This window comes from Ambystoma mexicanum, chromosome 12 (genome assembly GCF_040938575.1).
Source record: "Ambystoma mexicanum isolate Mex_15411 chromosome 12, UKY_AmexF1_1, whole genome shotgun sequence".
Classification (NCBI taxonomy): Eukaryota; Metazoa; Chordata; class Amphibia; order Caudata; family Ambystomatidae; genus Ambystoma; species Ambystoma mexicanum.
In genome coordinates, this window is record NC_090936.1 from 53,748,046 (window position 1) to 53,766,437 (window position 18,392).

The 18,392-nt window shown below is 46.4% G+C and overlaps 1 long non-coding RNA gene across 1 annotated transcript in view; it reads left to right on the forward strand.

Moving 5' to 3' along the window:
* The first annotated feature begins 1,479 nt into the window (after positions 1-1,479).
* The window catches only part of LOC138513260 (uncharacterized), a 60,121-nt gene continuing 43,208 nt past the window's right edge, over positions 1,480-18,392 (forward strand). The window contains exon 1 of the long non-coding RNA XR_011281736.1: positions 1,480-2,138. This is a non-coding gene — a long non-coding RNA (uncharacterized lncRNA). The remainder of the gene's footprint in view (positions 2,139-18,392) is intronic.

Here is an 18,392-nt window from a genome sequence, read left to right on the forward strand (position 1 = left end):
CATGTGACACGTGCGCTAGTTAGGAAGGACACGTCCTTGTCCATGTCTACTCTCTGGGGCATGCCGCATGACGTCCACAACATCACCAATAATGCCCCAACATTCCTGCATATTCACGCCAGTGGATTTATTTGGCTTTGCAGACATTTGTGCTGTGAGTGCTGCTGCGGGGGGCATGATGGCGCTTGCAGCACTCTTGGTTGTGGACGGACCAGGGGTGGTTTTGGTAATCGGGGGCCACAGCTGCGTCACCATGGGCTGTCTTTGTCAACCTCGCCCTCCTCCTCCTCCACCAGGTGGCGCTCAGCAGAACTCCCAGCAATTGTGCAGCGTGAATTGAGCAGCCGGCCAGTGGCTGTTATGAGATGTGTAGTGTATGAGAGTGCAGTGTGTACCAAATGTTATATGTAGAGTCCGGGTGTGGTCATGTCCTTTGCTCCATGTATATCAGTCGTGACGACAACGTGGACAGCCAACAGCCAGCACTACTCTTTTTGTTCGCTTTAAACCGAGAAGGTGAGCTTATAAACTGCCCTCGTGCGATCACCGAACCAGTTCCCGCATTTTGCACTCGTGGAAAGCATCAGACTATGCCGTTGCAAGGCGCTTCGAACATGTTCAAGTCGGGCATCATCTCCATGGGGTGGCAGGGGGCCGGCACGCCTACCTGCCTCGCTGAGCTATATTTACCTCCAGCCACCATCAGCAGCCATGTTAATATTAAGCGTTCGTTACCACGGCAACCGCGCGTGGCCTCATTGGGGCGGGGGCTTGGAGGAGCCGGTCATGAAATGCGGTTGCTGCAGAAGATGGAAGAACCGGCAGTAGGACATGACTTCTGGACCGATACCCAGTAAGATGGGATTGACAAGAGCTCCCAAACTTTTGCTCATTCAGTCCACGGCATCTGAACTCAGTGCTGCACCACAGGTACAATGTGGGTCTGTTGAACCATGGAGCCACTTGGTAGCCACGGGGCAGTAATGTGAGTGGGTTTATTTCATTGTTCCCCCTTATTCCCACAATGGCTATTGAGTTTGCATCGTGGGGGGTGCAGTGCAGCTCAAAGCACCTTCATCTTTCTGTGCAAATTTGACGAATTGAATAGGTTGGCAAAAAGTTAACCAGACATCCAATGGTTTTTACATCTATGGGGTGTTCGGGGTAGTGGGCCAATGGTATGCCCATGAACCTTTTTACTGCCACATCCCATCATAACCCAAAGTGCATCAGCCTTCTGACCTCCATCAACTCTTATATTGACATGTATGCAAATAAACACCAACATGGAAAAGTCGAGACTTGTTGCTACTTGTCATGAACCTGGGTAACTGGCTCTTATGGAGGAAATGGAGACTTGGCCTCCATTAGAATGTGCTGTTACGTTTTCAGTAGAGCGTGCTTCAGCGGTCTAGTTTCTTTGCAACATGGCCGCCACCGAGTGCCATTTATTCATTCTGCACTCGGTGTTCGGCGCGTTGCAACATACTGGATTTTTCTCCTTTGTTGTGGCGCCCCCGAGTTATTTCTCTTGGCGGCGATCCGCCCTACCTTCATGTACTTTCCCCTTTTCTACCATTCGCTTTCTCTCTCTTCCTAGACTCCTCCCTCTTCCTTTCCTCCTCGTAGCCCTCCGCTGCTATTTGTTCTTGGTATTCTTCCCCCAAGATTTCCCCTTGCTTTCTCCTGTTTAATATTGTCATTCAGATTTCTTACCTTCTTCGTCCTTTCAACTCTTTAGCTCCGGTGAGCCTTCGGGTTCATACTTGTCCAGCTGCTTCCTCCCTCCGGTGTTGATTTCTTGCTGTTTACGTTCCCACGAGGAATCCTTGTATTTCTCCGGTGTGCAGACTTTGTTCCTTGCTTACAGCGTTTGCCGGGTTTGGGACATTAATCCACTCCTCGCAGCCCTGCGATCAAATCATCAGAGCCCATCCTATCTTTGGTTTTTTTTTTTAGCCAGAGGCTTTTTCCCCCACAACGTTTCCCGGCTGCTTCGGGAGAGAGGTCACTGGATTGCCAAATATTTGGGTCACGGTGGCTTCCTCTCGAGGCAGACCCTATCTTCATTAAATAAAAGAAGGATACTCCACGAAGAAGAAGAAAGAAGGAAGTGGACATTTCACCAATTCCCTCAGGTGAGGAGGAGGGGGAGGAAAGGGAGCTCTTACTCTCAGGTGAGGAGGAGGGGGAGGAAAGGCAGCTCTTACTCTCAGGAGACGAGGAGGCCATCACTGATCATTTTGATACTACTACCCTGAAATGTATTCTGATTTGCTCTTATGCTAGCCAAGACCATGCCATGTTACGTGGGGATGTGTTTTGTGATTATTTATAAATTGTACTACCAAATGATACAGTTAGATATTCTTCTGTTTCTTTCTCTTCTCCTTTTCTGGTCTCTTTTCAATATTCTTTCTTCTTCTACTTTTTCTTGTTATTTATGTTGTGTATTCCATTATCAGATGATTTGTTCTTCTTTTTCCTCTCTTTTGGACTCAATCTTGTGACCAGGTTTGTAATTGTATGAAGCTTGTTTATTTCTGATTGTATTGCAAACTTTATTGGTGAAAATAAAAAATTATAATCTGAGAGTTGTTGCTACTACCCATCCCATCGCACTGTTAACACTACTCCCATCTGTGCAGAACATTGCCATCAGGTGGATCAGGGACAGGAGACGTACTGTGCGTGAACACAGCAGTTTAGAGGCACACATTGGGCCGGTCAGTCTGTGTGGGCCGGTGGTAGGGATGCAAGGCTCTCAGGTGTTGGGGATGTCCAAGGTTGCCAAGTGATGCCTGGAGGTGGTACATGGGAATCCCTCCAGATGCCTCGGCACTTCCCAAGCCATCATGCATCACAAGGTCAAGATTATATTCCATGCACTGGTATCCAACAACCACCTCTAAGACCGGTCAAGTTTGAGTATGGTAGGGCTTTCACCTCTTACCCAATGGGGGCCTCCACTCACCATCATATTTCCTCGACCTAGGAAGACCCCCTGGTAATCCCCCTCCTCTCATTGTTACAACAAATGCTGCTCCACACAGCACCTGGGGACCAATTCCGTTGGTGACGGTGCGCTATATAAGTACCTTTAACATAACATAACATTGTAAAAGCCCCGAGTTAGCTGCAAAAAGTGGCACAGTCTAGGCTACTGACTTGGAGGCAGGAGACATGGAAAAACCACTATACCGGCCTAGCGTTACAGGCCAACTGGGTGCCATATCTCTAGCTGGCACTGGCTGAGTCCAGAATGAAGGAAAGGAAGACATCTCAAAGGCTATTGAGGGCAATATCACAGACCCTGGCAGGAGCCAGAGACCAAGAAGGATAACCAAAGGCTTTGTGATGGGCTCCTAGTGGCTGCCCAGGAGAGTGACCCGTGGCTAGTGGGTGAGAGTAACATAGCTTAACAAAATGACTAATCAAGTGGTGCGAAAAACTTGCTGTCGGAGATGTTGGCAATGGTGGCCTGCAGGAGACTGGGCAGTGCAATGAAAAATATGATGGCTGCTCTGTCTCTTGAAGCCTATGTCCCATTAAGCCCAACCCTCAATGTGTAACTGGTAATACTTGGTAAATACTTTGAGGAAATAATTTGCCCTATGTCCCAAGGATTGTCAAAAAGGCTTTCTGGGTGCTTTCTCCCTTAGACTGTGAGTTTTGAGAGGAAGCAGGCATTAGCCTGACTCCATGTTACTGATTCACATTTTAAGGGTCTGTTGCTGAAAAATGCAAATAAGTAAAATTATCCCATTTCAAAAAGAAATAAGGGTTAGCTGAGGGTGGATGTAGGGCATGGAAGAAGGAATTATGGGTGGGGAAAACATGGTAGTATGGGGAACCACTCATGAAAGAATTGGTTGAAAAGGGGAAGATAAAAAAGGGAACCCCATATTCGGGCTAATGCAGGCTGCAGTAATGCTGTTCAATATATCCCTGAGACTGCATGTTCAGTGCAGGGAATCCTGATGAGGAAGGGGTGCTCCTTCATGTAGACACACCATGTTGAGTACCACCATCTCGACTCTTGTAGAACAGTTGTCCCTTTACGTTTGAGTTGAAATCTCAAAGTCCTCCAGATGCTCCTCCAACCCAGCCCATTGTGTGAAAATACCAATGTTTCGCTCTACTTAGACTCATGTGTTCTGTTGATCTTCAAACACAAGCTCCCGCTATGTCCCCTCCATACACGAGATGGCAGACCATTCCTGTTCTGTACTTTGCATTCTGGGACTAGTAGTCATGGATTTCACCATTAAAAACCCAGAAAAACAAGTCGTCGCATATGGAAAGCCAAAAAGAATTTTATAGAATGCAAAGTGGCATGTCTGCATGCATGGCCTTCCGTTGCCATTCGCACACATGCATATGCATACGTGTGGTAGGTTGGGAAGCAGATGTTGCATTTCAAGACATGCATGAGTCAGTTTAAACTCTAGTGCAGGGTTGTACAACTCCAGGCTTCGAGCGACGGAAACATGTCGGATTTTCAGGATACCCTTCATTAATATTCATGAGCAACATTTGCATACAATTATTCTACATGTATGCAAATCTGATCTTGTGAATATTCATGAGGGATATCCTGAAAACCCTCCAGGATTCCGGGCCTAGATTTGGACACCCCAGCAGTAGTTTTCCCATGATCGGGGGACAGGCAGTACCTTGAAAATGTCCTCCCATATGCCCCCACTGAGGGAAATGGGGGGGATAAGTCCCCCACAGCCTCCCTGCCCAGTAAATATGCCCTACTCAACATGATTTTGTTTAAAAAAAAAGATTTTTCTTTAACAAACTTGTGCTGTTAGATCATATTTTCTCATTTTCCCCTAGGCAATTTTGATGAGTTATTGTGAACAGTTTAATATCTTTTAGAACATTGCAACGGGTTAACACTTTACTGCACGCCGCGTCTAGCAAATCTTGGAACACAGGCAGAGCAATTTATTCATACGTTTTGATACGTGCTGATTGGTATCTGGGGCAAACCCCACCGGAGTAATATTGACGTTTCAAGTCTCGCAAGCTTCCCTGCAGCCTCCTGTGATGACCTCACGCGGTAGTCATGGTGATTTCCAAGTAAAGCATTGCCTCTGATTGGAAATTCACATTGAGGTCCTGCAGGGACAGGAAAGAACAGCTGCAAGAGACACCTCATTCTGATTCCGTTTTTCTTTTTGATTTTTAAAAAAACAAAAGGATTATTGCCCAATATACATGTTAATAATTGTTCACACTCTAATTGGCTGTGCAATATCCATCAATGGTTATTGCACGATATTTGTATAGTGCCCGATTGCCATTGTCATGGCCTTGAAGTGCTATAGGTTATCTGGGAACACCTCAGACCGTAGCCTGAACTTACATGAAACCCAGCAAATTGTATTACATGATCGCTTCCCTCAGCTGGCTCCCCCTCCCTCTTCGTCTTGAGCAGGACCTTCTTAAATTCCAGAAGCTCCTCAAGATTTTTCTATTTAAATCCTCCCCCCTCTCTCCTCTGCTAATCTCACAGTTGCTTTTTTGGTGTCCAGTGCCCTTATGCATCACCGGGGCCCCGACCTCCCACAACAAATTGCCCCCCCCCAGCTTCTGTCTATCCTCAGCACTTGCCTCTGCACACCCTCCACCCTGAAGGCTCGCACTTACCATACATTGCACTTCATCTTTTGCTCTCCCATGAGCACCCCAGCACCTATTCCATCCCCCCTTCTGCATTTGTACATTCTGAACACTCACAAGACATAGTAGGTTTGCCCCCCCCCCCTTGCTGTATTTAATATTTGTTATGGTTTTTAATGTTTCTCACCCCTGTTTCCCCTGTGGGTGCTTTGAAACAGAATTTACTTGCTGTATAAGCGCCTAAAATGCAAGCAATAAATAAATGAGAATGGCCATGCAAGATATGTTTGATACTGCAAGCAATGACATTTATTTTCAGACACAAACACCCAAAAACAAAATTTCAAGAAAGTAAACGAAATTCACCTAAACAAAAGGCAAATCAGGAAATAATCCACTAAGGGTGAATTTTGCTGATTTTGCTTCACTCTGGTAATTTTGTCGACCCCTGCCCATTACACTCTGAACCCCTTTCTCAATAATCCCCAAACCACAGATCCCTTCACATCATAAAGCCCACCCTAATGCTAATAACTCCCAAAGCACTGCCTGCACCACATCCTAAACTAGACCCTAACACTAACATTCCCCAAATCACTTACTCAATAACCCCCAAAATACAGATCCCTTCAATTCATAAACCCCACCCTAATGCCGATAACTCCCAAAGCACTGCCTGCACCACACCCTAAATCACACCCCAACAACAGCAATCCCCAGATCAATTTCTCAATAACACCCTAAGTACAGATCCCTTCACATCATAAAGACCACCCTAATGCCAATAACTCCCAAAGCGCTGCGTGCACCACATCCTTAACCACACCCTAACACCAACAACCCCCAAATCACGTACTCAATAACGGCAAAAGTACAGATTTATGTATTTATTTATTTATGTTATCATTTCTATAGCGCACAAAGCCCAGAGGCATCTAGGCGCTTTTGCTTTAAAAAAGTGGTTACAGTGGTTACTTACAGTGGTGGAAAGTTACAGCCATTACATAGGTGGTTTAGTTACGGGGTGGTTACAGTGGTTCCTATCAGACATAAGTAGGTATGCATGATTTTGAGAGCCTCACCTCATGGTGCGGAGAGCTACATAAAAACGTGCGGTTACAGAAATAAGTATAGGAGCACAATTTGGAAAGCCTCACTTCATGGTGTGGGGAGCTACATCAAAACATACGGTTACAGGTAGGTAAGGAGCGACATAAGTTTAGGAGCACAATTTGTAAAGCCTCACCTCATGGTGCAAGGAGCTACATCAAAGCATGTGGTTACAGGTAGGTACAGAGTGACATAAGAATAGGAGCACAATTTGGAAAGCCTCACTTCATGGTGTGGGGAGCTACATCAAAGCATGCGGTTACAGGTAAGTAATGAGCAACATAAGTAGAAAAAGCACAATTTGGAAAGCCTCCCCTCATGGTGCGGGGAACTAGCATCAAAGCATGCGGTTACAGGTAGGTAAGGAGCGACATAAGTATAGGAGCACAATTTCGAAAGCCTCACCGCTTGGTACGGGGAGCTACATCAAAGCATGCGGTTACAGGCAGGTAAAGAGCGACATAAGTATAGGTGCACAATTTGACGTAGCGCTGACAGTGGTGCTGATGATATTGACAGGTCTCTGTGGTGTGAACGGTGGATGATGTGAGAGGCACAAAGTGCGCATGATGGCATCTTGAGAAAGCATGTGGGTGGGGACAGGAAACATGGGGCTCGCAGCGCTTTCATCTCACCTGAAGGAATGGCTTGAAGCAAAGTTGGTGGATAGGTGGGCCAAGAGCCAAGAAGTACGGCGCAGGCAAGTATACGGGACGGACAGGGACAGACAGGGCCTTAAAAAGTGGGCCTTTAAGTTGTGGGCTGGCTAAAGCCTACCGGTCCACAATAGGCCAGCTTAGTATGGCGACTGGCAATAGGAAAGCAAAAGGGGTTGCAGGGAGAAGTCTCTTGCCACAGGGTTAAAACGGTGGCCAGCTTTAAAATTGCTATGATGTCGGTAATGAGAGGCCTTCAGCAATAGAGCACTCATCAGCAACAGTGCTCTCAGCCCAAGTGCACAGCATCAACACGACAGCACAGCACCAACAAGAAAGAATTAAAAAGAAATCCAAAATACGTTTCTCAATACCCCAAACTACATATCGCTTCATATCATAAAGCCCACCCTAATGCTAACAACTCCCAAAACACTGCATGCACCACATCATAATCCACATCCTAACACCAGCAATCCCCAAATCACTTTCTCAATAACCCTCAAAGTACAGATCCCTTCACATCATAAAGACCACCCTAATGCTAATAACTCCCAAAGTGCTGCCTGCACCACAACCTAAACCACACCCTAACACCAGCAATCCCCAAATCACTTTCTGAATAACACCCTAAGTACAGATCCCTTCACATCATAAAGCCCACCCTAATTCTAATAACTCCCAAAGCACAGCCTGTACCACATCTTAAACCACACCCTAACACCAGCAATCGCCGAATCACTTTCTCAGTACCCCCAAAGTACAGATCCCTTCACGTCATAAAGCCCACCACAATACTAATAACTCCCAAAGCAATGTATGTACCACATCCTAAACCACACCCTAACACCAGCAATCCCCAAATCACTTTCACAATAATCCTCAGTAAGAAGAGCTGGAAACAGATGGGAAATAAATAAAAAAGTAGAAGTTACAGGAAAATCTGCAGAAGATATTCGTAGATGGAAGAACAGAGGCCAGATGCAGATTTGGAGAACTATGCTATCATCAGATGGCTGGAAAGAAGGAGTAGTGATCTGCAGAGACTCAGTGATTATGGGTCACTACCAACCAACTATTGAGAATGCACAGATGTTGTGTAAGCCTCTATGGTCGAACCTTGAAGATAGTGCCTTTGGCGAGTGCAAAGCTGTGTTTCAGAAACAATGGCACACGAAAAGTTGGAGAAAAACAGAATTGTGGGAGGATATTTGAAGCACCAGGAATGAACATTGGGACAGCAGTGATCATCGATCATTATTGGGCTTGTGGATCCAAGTCATACATGAATTTACCCAAGGATTGGGGAGGTATATGGACATTGGTAAATGTCCATGTTCCAGCATTGGTGATTCCAAAGAGTGATCTGAGCCTCAACAGTTGTACAAAAGCAGTTGCTCACCTGAGGAATAAGAGATCTGTGGAGCTGATAAAGAGCATGAGGAGAGAGAACTATTTCTAAGCCAAATCAATATAAGGGTTTGACTCTATTCCTTATGAACACAGGCTGTTTAGCCTAACCTTGTCGGTGTTCACGTTGATCTTCATGCCAAGAATCCAGGTTGGAGCAAATACAAAATGGCTTAAAATTACCAGATGGGAATTGCTGCAGACAATTAACACAACTATAAATGTATTCAATGCTATCAGAGAAGAGATGAGAGCCATAAAACTGATGACTATTCTGAATAGATATGTCTTGGACATGATCACAGTAATGGATGGAGGTGTTTGTGCAAAAAATGGAGAATCATGTTGCACATTTATACCTTCTCATGATGACGACAATGGAACCTTGACAGATTCCATAGACATGCTGACGAAGCTCCATGGTCAAATGATAGACGAAGTAGAAGACATTGCTGATGACAGCTGCTTTGGATCGCTCTTTTCTTAGGTTCCACAATGGATGGCAGATATGTTCAAGTTCCTTGGAGCACTGATCGTGTTGGTGTTGCTTGGATTCTGTGTGATCAAGATAATGATCTCACAATGCAAGAAGACAGCAAAGAAAGCTATAGGGATGACGATCAATGTCGAATCAGGCTGAAAAGCCCAAGACTGATGAAGAGATCAGAGACTTTGTGAAGGCTAGTATCCATGCACCTGAGGGAACGAAGTTCCTGTATCCAAAGAACCATAAGAAGTATGTGGGAAGATGGATCTATTGCAGTCCAAGTGGACAATGAAGTCTTATGACATGGAACAAAGATGAGCATGTCAAGTCAGCTGGATGCCAGAAAGGAGTCATAAAGATATAGATCCCTAAGAAGCATTTTTTCAGAAGAGGATGCCTGGATGTGAGGGATGATGGGAGAGTGGTTGATGAATCACCCAGAGGGGGGAGTCTAGTGAAGGAGCCAAATACCCCCACCTCAACCACCTCACGCATCTTGCCTATATGTTGGAAACCAGAGTATGTGACATACACGGAACAGTTGAACCAACAAAGGGCAGAATATGGACTCTGCGCAGTACCAGTGAAAGTACCAATACCTAAGAGAATCTGGGAGGCAAGGTACTCATTGAGAAAACCATACCTGCATATGAGAAAATATAATGGTCATTTAAATTAGATTCCTGAAGAAGCAGAGCAAATGAAGGGTCAAGACAAATGGTGATGTCACACAGAGCAGAATTGACATACATAGAAGAGGTGCAGAGACCAGTGAATGCAGATATTCTATAAGGCATCATGAAAGTACCAAGGATAAGTGACATTTTGGGATTAAGATGAAGAAGCTTATGCCACAGAAACAGATGAAGATATCAAGCTAGTTTATATGTGTACAGATGCAAAAGAAACACAAGCAAGCAAAGTAATCTTGAAAGCTAGCGTCAACCTTTATACTGTATAGATTGCGGCAAGCGCCAATTTATATATATGTGCATATGGACAAGTAAAGGGTGGATGTTTCCACCACGCATTATAGCAGTGCTGGACATTAGCAAGAAGACCTCATTTCTATTGTGTCGCAGTTAAAAAGCACATTGAATTACAAAGTGAATATCAGCAGACAGAGTTCGATGAGCCAAGAAGCCAAGGTCTTATCAAACTGACATTTAATACAAATCGTGTGAAATAACAGAACTCCTGTTCAGAAGGCATGAACAAAACGAAGACGTCAGAGGCTCATTAGAAAATAGTATTACATGCACCAAAAGGCTCAATTACCTGGTCTCTAGTCACATGGAAGAATGAAGTTGGACGAACAAGATGGTCACACCTACGCACGAGTGCAGAGCGTAGCCTCACTCCCTGAATTTCTCAGAGCTAAGAACAAACTCAAGGCCGAGCTTCACAGCCTAATTGACAGCAGACCACTGAAGTGATGATGCATTGATATGCTAATTGGTGGGAAGCAATAGTTAAGGCGAGCTCACCAGCACCTGGATGGCCAGCCTGCATGCTGCTAGATGTAGATGGAAAAGTACTGACGGAGGTTAGAGTGGCAACCAATTTTAGAGGACTGCATATTTAGGGATCCTATAGTTGTGTAACCAATGGGATGTTGTGTATTTAGTGACGTTCATAGTGGTCATTTTTGGGGCAGGGCTTAGTTGCCCCACCTGATGTTAAGTAGCCTATTACCTTCACTCAATATCCCATACTAGTATGGATCGTATACTTAAGATGTTCACTCAGAGCCAATCACCCATACTCATAGGTTTTTGTAGTTTGCCATGTAGGATGGTGTTAGTGCATACGTAGGTTAACGTCATTGATAACGAGTTTTGTGTATAAGATGCCAGTTTTTACTAAGAATGTTTGAGTAAGAGGATCGAGCAATTTCGTTGATGTTCGTTATGCTCCCTGTTTTAGATAATTGATATTAAAACAGTCTTCCTTTTGCCAATTACCTGAATCGTCTCTATTATTGATGTATGAATAAAATCTGCATCCCCATCCATCTCTAGGCTAATTGCTACTCATCTTCAAGGGCTGGGTTATCCAGTTTACAAATAACTCCCAAATTACTACCTGTACCACATCCTAAACCACACCCCAACACCAGCAATCCCCAAATCACTTTTTCAATAACCCCCAAAGTACAGATCCTTTCACATCATAAAGCCCATCCTAATGCTAATAACTCACAAAGCACTGCCTGCACATCCTAAACCACACCCTAACAACAGCAATCCCCAAATCACTTTCTCAATAACCCCCAAAGTACAGATCCTGTCACATCATAAATACCACCCTAATGCTGATAACTCCGAAAGCACGGCCTGCACCACGTCCTAAACCACACCCTAACACCAGTAAACCACAAATTACTTTCTAACCTCCTTCCTAACATCAACAATTCCCAAAGCAGAGTCCCCAATACATCCATACCCTGATAATTCCCAAGCATAGCCCCCTATTTGTGTGTCCTGATGGAGTGGGGAGGAGAAAGAGGTGTGACCCCCAGCATGCGTGGGGGTGGGAGGGGAGTTGTGGGGGCAGAACAGCATAAGTGGCTAAGTGGTGTAACTCTCCTACTCCCCTACATGGACACTTTGGGGAGCGACTACTCGTTTCGCACCAGGTGCCCAGTGGAAAGGGTTCCTCATCCTCATTTGCTTACCCCATCTACCGGCAGAAGTAGATGTTGAAACTAGCACTGAGACATGTGTGAATACCACGGAACCTTCATAGCCTTCCATCCCAAAGTCTTAACTGTTGCCAGTAGTACACACAAGGTCTGACAGAAGGGGGCATGATTGTACTCTAGTCTACCCCCTGATTCACCAGACCGTTTGGGGTTCTCGGCCCAAATGGCATTCAAGTCTAGAATTCCCAGAGGGAATGTCTTTGTCCTTGGTGGGCAATCTGCAGTTCATCTCTTGGCCGGAGTTGCTGCAGTACCTGCTGGTATCCTGGGAGAGGATGACAATGTGGGCCCTGACAGGTGGGGGTCTACGGTGGCTGGTATATAATACAGTTTGGAAAACAAAGAGCTGGAAGAACAGTCCCTCATCTAAAGATGAGAGTGCTGTACAGTGTCCCAGTCACATCAAGCCTCATCCCCGGATGTAGTCTGCATACCACCGGCAAAGGCGGTAGGGTTGAGAATTCCTTAAGAAAGGGTTTCACACACAGCTCAGGACGTAAGGAAGGAGGTTCAAACAAACATATTTGACAACAAAAATTGATCCAGCCCACAGCCAAGCTACTCACCCAGCCCCTGCTAGCCGTGAAAATTACTCTCGCTCGCACCTGGAAAGCTCAGGAGGGCTCCCAACTACCTATGTGGTGGGTCAAGGTTTAGGATATCCTTGTTACGGGGAAAGTCATGGTAGCCAAAGAGGGAGCATGTCACCGTTTCACAGACATTTGGGCCCCAATCTTGGTGTATGATCGGGTCTTTCCAGCGTGGACTTTTCAACCGCCTCTGACGAGGCTTTTCCTGCGTCCCAGTAGCGGCTCTAGAGCGGCCATTCATTACAAGGGGCTTCAGGGAAATGCAGTACAACGGAGGATGGAGGGTGAGTTTGGCACCTTCTTACCATTAGGCATTGCTGATATCATGTCCCAACACTGTATGTCAACTATGCTGCAACCGATTTAAATAAAGTTGTTAACCAAACAAAATGGGTCACGGGTTTAGGGTGCACCGGTGAAAAGAGTGAGGGATGTTCATAAGAAACGAAAATGTGGTGAGGGCCGTAGCCTGTCACTCCATCCCTCACTTTCAGTGGATTCTGCTTCTTCGTGCTCAAACAAAAGTCAATCACAAGCAACCAGGTTTTAAGTGTCCCCTGCACTTCTTACTTTGTTCGCTTTTTTGTTCTGTTGCCGTCACTGTAGTCAGGATGCAATGGTCTCTCTAGGTTGTCTGCCGCCCACTTGCCAGACACACGGGGTCCGGGCTTGCTTCATGTCTTGACGAACTTGAGTCACACCTTCCCAAATTGCACTCTGCAGAGGGTGCTTTAGGTGTGTGCCCTCACCCCCAACCCCCAGTACTAGCAACTGACTCTGCCAGCTCATGTTGAACAAGTGCTCCCTCTGCAAGACCTCACTATTCTCACCTTCTTGGACTGATCCTTTTTCTTCTCTATCCCCTTTCTTTTCATCATCAACTTCCTGGCATTGATCAGGTCCTCTTTTTTCATCCTCAAGGTGATTATGACTTTTCACCCCTCTGGAGTCTCCCCTGCTCTTCCTTGTCTCACTCTTTGTCTCGCTCTTTGCCTTGCTTTTGCCCTCTGCTTTTGTATCCCTGTTTGCACCCTTCTCTGGGTTCATCTGCATTTCATTAACTTTCTCACCTCAAAGGGATTCTACCTGTTACTCCCTCCTCTCGGCTCCAGAACTAAGGCTAAGCTTCTTCTTGCTTCCCCGTCGTGGCTGTGTACACTACTTTGCCTTCTCCCACACATTCTGGCTGCCTCGCCCTCCATGCTTCTATTTTTCTTTCCTGCTTGTTCTGCTTTCCTGTTCAATTCCTTTCCAGGTCACTGCCAACTGCTGCTGCCTTTCTTCAAACGCCTGCAACCACTGCTTTTACCCTGCCACCGACCCACTCTGAGGTTCGTAAAGGAAAGCCCTTGTTCAACTGTGGTGCGAGGCCCGCGCCACACATGAATTTGCTGTTGAAATTCAAATTTGGGTTCATAGCTGTGCCTCCACGTGCTTGAATGAACACGGCTCAGTGGAGAGAATATTAAGAAGAGGGCTGCCATCTTGCTATCGACAAGGCAATGGCTTCTCCGTGGAATGTTGCTGGAGATATTTGGCTTGACCACAGGTTGTACTGTTAGACTTTGCCAATTATTGGGGTTGACAGCAGACAACTATTTCAAAGTGCCTGGAGGGGGATAAGTCTCATGTGGAACCAGGGTCGGACTAAGCCATACAGTTGTCTCGGGCACCAATGAAAAAGTGACCCACAGTTGCAAAAGGCACTTCATTCCTTTTGTGACACTGTTTGAATAGTAACCAAGGGGGAGGTTTTTGGATAAAGTGTGATGCAAACTGTGCATGTTAAAGAATATTTATTCAGCAAAACTGGTCAAAACTACTAACCACATAGTGAATTAACTCATCAAACTGGCCCAAAAAGTGGCCCATTTTGACCAAAAAAACGGGCCCACACCAGCATTTTGTGTTTTTGGTTCAGCCATGGGCCTATTGCCTTATAAGCCAACCCAAGCCTGAGTGGAACGTCATCATATCCTCACCTGCGGGGCTAAGAACCTCGGGGTCATCTTTGACTCCAAACTTTCCTTCTCCGCCCACATCGCTGATGTCTCTAAAAAGTCAAACTTCCTACTGCACCTCCTCAGAGGTACTCTGCCTTTCCTCTCCTTCCCCCAGAAACTCCTGGTCTCCCAAGCTCTAGTTCTCTCTAGGTTGGACTATTGTAACAGCCTCTTTCTAAATCTACATGCCTCTACTCTTTGCCCTCTGCAACTAATCCAGAACAGGACTGCAAGACTTGTCCTTGGCCTCAAGCCCTGGGGTCGTATCTCTCCAGCTCTGAACATTTGCTCCCAGTGGATGCAAGGATTACATTCATAACCCTCTGCATTGTCCACAAGGCTTTCTGGGGCCTTGGTATAAAATACCTTCAGCTATCCCTCCGCAAATACCACCCCTCTCAAGCTCTTCTACCTCTAACTCCCTCAAGGTCAGTCGTTTTTCAAAGAAACAAACTGGGGGTAGATCTCTGTCTTCGGCTACGGCCTCCCTCTGGAACAGCCTCTCTGCCACTCTAAAACTTGAGGAGAACCATCTCCGGTTCCGGAAGCACCTCAAGACCTTCCTTTTTTCTTCTGCCTTCGCTCCCCCTCTCCCCTGCTGATCTGTTCTCTCTTGGCACTGTGAACCTGGCCACCCTCTGTCCGCCGGGTAAAGGGACCTGCTCACCCTGCCACCCTCCCGCACTGCCTCTGGGCCACCCCTTGCACTGGGGTCTGTATCTGTACCCATAGAGCCCGCCCCCTTTTCTTCCTGCACTTATCAGGTCTACCCTGTCTGCTGCCTTAAACCTAGCACTTGCCAATTGCTGGCTGCACTACCACTGCTCGTTGCCTTTATTATTTATTTATTATTATTATTTATCTGTTTCTCCTCTGCTTCGCACTTTCCACTTCTCCCCCCCTTCCGTGCACTTTTCCCCTCCCCCTCTCACATGCACTTGCGCATTGTCAACTTTACTGGGCCTAGTTAGATAGTTGTTTTTTCTCCCCTGTTCCCCTTCCTTGCCTTGTCGCGCTCTGAAACACTTGAGTATGAGCGCGATAGAAATAAAATATCAATATGAATATCGCGCTGAGACAAGCAAAAGGTTAGAGATTAGCTGGGAAACGAGGGTAACTCTCCCTATTCCACCTGCCCGTCCTACATCATGCAGCCAGTGGCTTGATAGTTGGCCATGGGGGTGGGGGGAGTAGAATGGGTCCCAGCAGCAGTGCTTCAGCAGTAGGTATAACAGGTAGCAGTGTCTTGGCACTGTATATGAGGGTAACTGTGAATTGGACCAGTTAAAAAAGTCTACACATGCAGTGAAAACATGTCGCTGACAGGCCATTTTGAAAACAGAATACATTCTGAATCAGCAAACCCAAGAGCTATCCACCAACAATGACATAGAGATATATGAGAACACAGGTTGAGCGACATCACACAATTAAATTAAGGGACCAGGAAGGGAAGGTGCTGGACGAGGAGGTAGTGGAGGTGGCACCAATCTTCTTTGGCGCACTTCATTTATGGAACTGGTTCTGGAAGCTCGGTAGCTCTACAGGGGAGTGACAGAGGAGCATGTGAGTACACACTCATACACCCAAGGATCCGGCAAGAATTTGAAAACGAATGCAATGTCCTAAAGCATTGAGTAAGGGGGGAGACAGGCGTAAACTCAGGGCTAGATCACAACCACTGGTAGAGGCACTAAGCCAACCCTTGTGATGAAGCCATGGGAGGAGAAGGCAGCCTTCCTGATGAATCTTGGTTAGCTTGATGTGCCTCAGAAGCAGGTTTTTGGGGGCTGAATAAACCAAATCTAGAGGAGCGTATATTTACATTCAAACAGCAAAATGCTTGTCGATTATAGGTGTACATCTGCTACTCTGCACATGACCAAATGCCTGGGCAGATGACCTTACCTAAGACATGCCTTTGACCACAATACAGTTCACAGGTTTGACCGCCCCACATATTGTCTGCTTTAAAACCGAACATCCAGCGAATCACAAGAGACTGCAATGAACATACAGTGCCTCATTACAAGTCCGGCGGTAACCCTGCCGATGCTACCGGCGGGTTGCTGCCGGACTTGCAATATTTACCGCCGCCTGGCTTGCCGGTAACACCGGGGTATTCCAACCCCGGCGTTCAGGAAAATCAGGTGCCGGTAAATTGTTAATCCCCATTCCCATTTGAGTCCCATAGAACTCAATGGGAATGGGGACCACGGAAGCACCGGCACCGTTATTAACGGTGCCGGTGCTTCCGTGTAACTCTACGGGCGGGTGTGATTCCACCCACCAGGTCTGACCCTAGCGGCGGGACAGCAGCAGCCCGCAGATTCGTACTGTGCAGGTCCTGTAACAACAGTGCCGTCGGCTTACTAGAACTGTTGTTACCGGGCCGGCACAGTCAGAATGGAGCCCACAGTCTTTGCCATCGTGTACCTCATATAGGCCTGTTGGATGCCCACTTTACCATTACAACTTACATAAATGGAGCAATGAGCACATCCCCCACCCGTACTCTACATACATACAAACACCTTGCTCAATACGCGCAATTAAACCGCTAAAAAATGCCAAACACACAGCACAGACAGAGACGATGAGCACAGAAGTCCGAAGCAAGGAGGTAAGAAAAGCCCTACTAACCCAACCCTAAAACCTCAAGTTCTGCATACACTTCTCAAACAGAGAACAAACACAACCATCTCTCTGCACAGCAATCAACACACACTTCACTGCATTGCAACGACAAAGCAAACCACACATAACCCTGCACAACAGCACATGGGAATCTACCGAGCCGTAAATCACACCCAAGCTTAGTGAACGGTGCAAACCAAACTGAAGCTGTGAACAGGACATCACAACTCTCGCTCTACCTATTCCCACTATAGACTGCTAACCCCCTACCTACCTCACACTCGTACCTTTCAGATCTGCCAGAGCACCAGGGGACCACTCCGGTGATGATGGTGTGCGGTACAAATGATCTTTAATATTTAACATCTAACATATAGCATTTGGTACACTGTACTCCCTACACATCTCACAACAGCCACTGATTGGCTGCTCAATTCACACTACACAATTGCTGGGAGATGTGCTGAGCACCATCTGGTGGAGGAGGAGGGCGAGGATGACAGACAATGATGCCACTGATACCAGCACTGCAGCTATGGCCCCGATTACCAAAACCACCTCTCACACCACCAACAACAGTGCTGCAAGCACCATAATCCGTCCAGCAGCACTCACACCACCATTGTCTGCAAATCCAAATAAATTCATTGGCATGAATATGCAGCAATGTTGGGGCATTGGTGATGATGTGGATGTCATGCAGCAGGCTCCAGAGGGTAGACATGGAAGGCGACATTGCCTCCCTTCCCCACATTTTAGCAAGGGACAAGGCGGTTCACTCGAGCATGGCACACACTTGGGCTTCTTCAGCATGAGGACACAATTCCTTTAACCAACATCAGGGCCTTCTGTGCCCAAGTCCCTTATTTCAAAGTCTCTTGATTCAGAGGGCCTGATGTACCAAAAACAATGAAAAAGTTTGGTTACAAATATTCAAGTCAGGCGAGTCACTTCACCCTGGATCCCCTTCAGCTGGGCGCAGATCCTTTTTCATACAATTAGCCTCCTTCAGCTGTGCTCAGACCAATTTTAGTTCATAGGCATCCCTCAGTCGGGTTCAAATTTGCAACATCAATATGTTCTAGGGTGACTCACGGTTCACCCCGGATCCCCTTTTCCAGGCTCAGTTCCCCTTTTACAATTAGCCTGCCACTCAGCAGC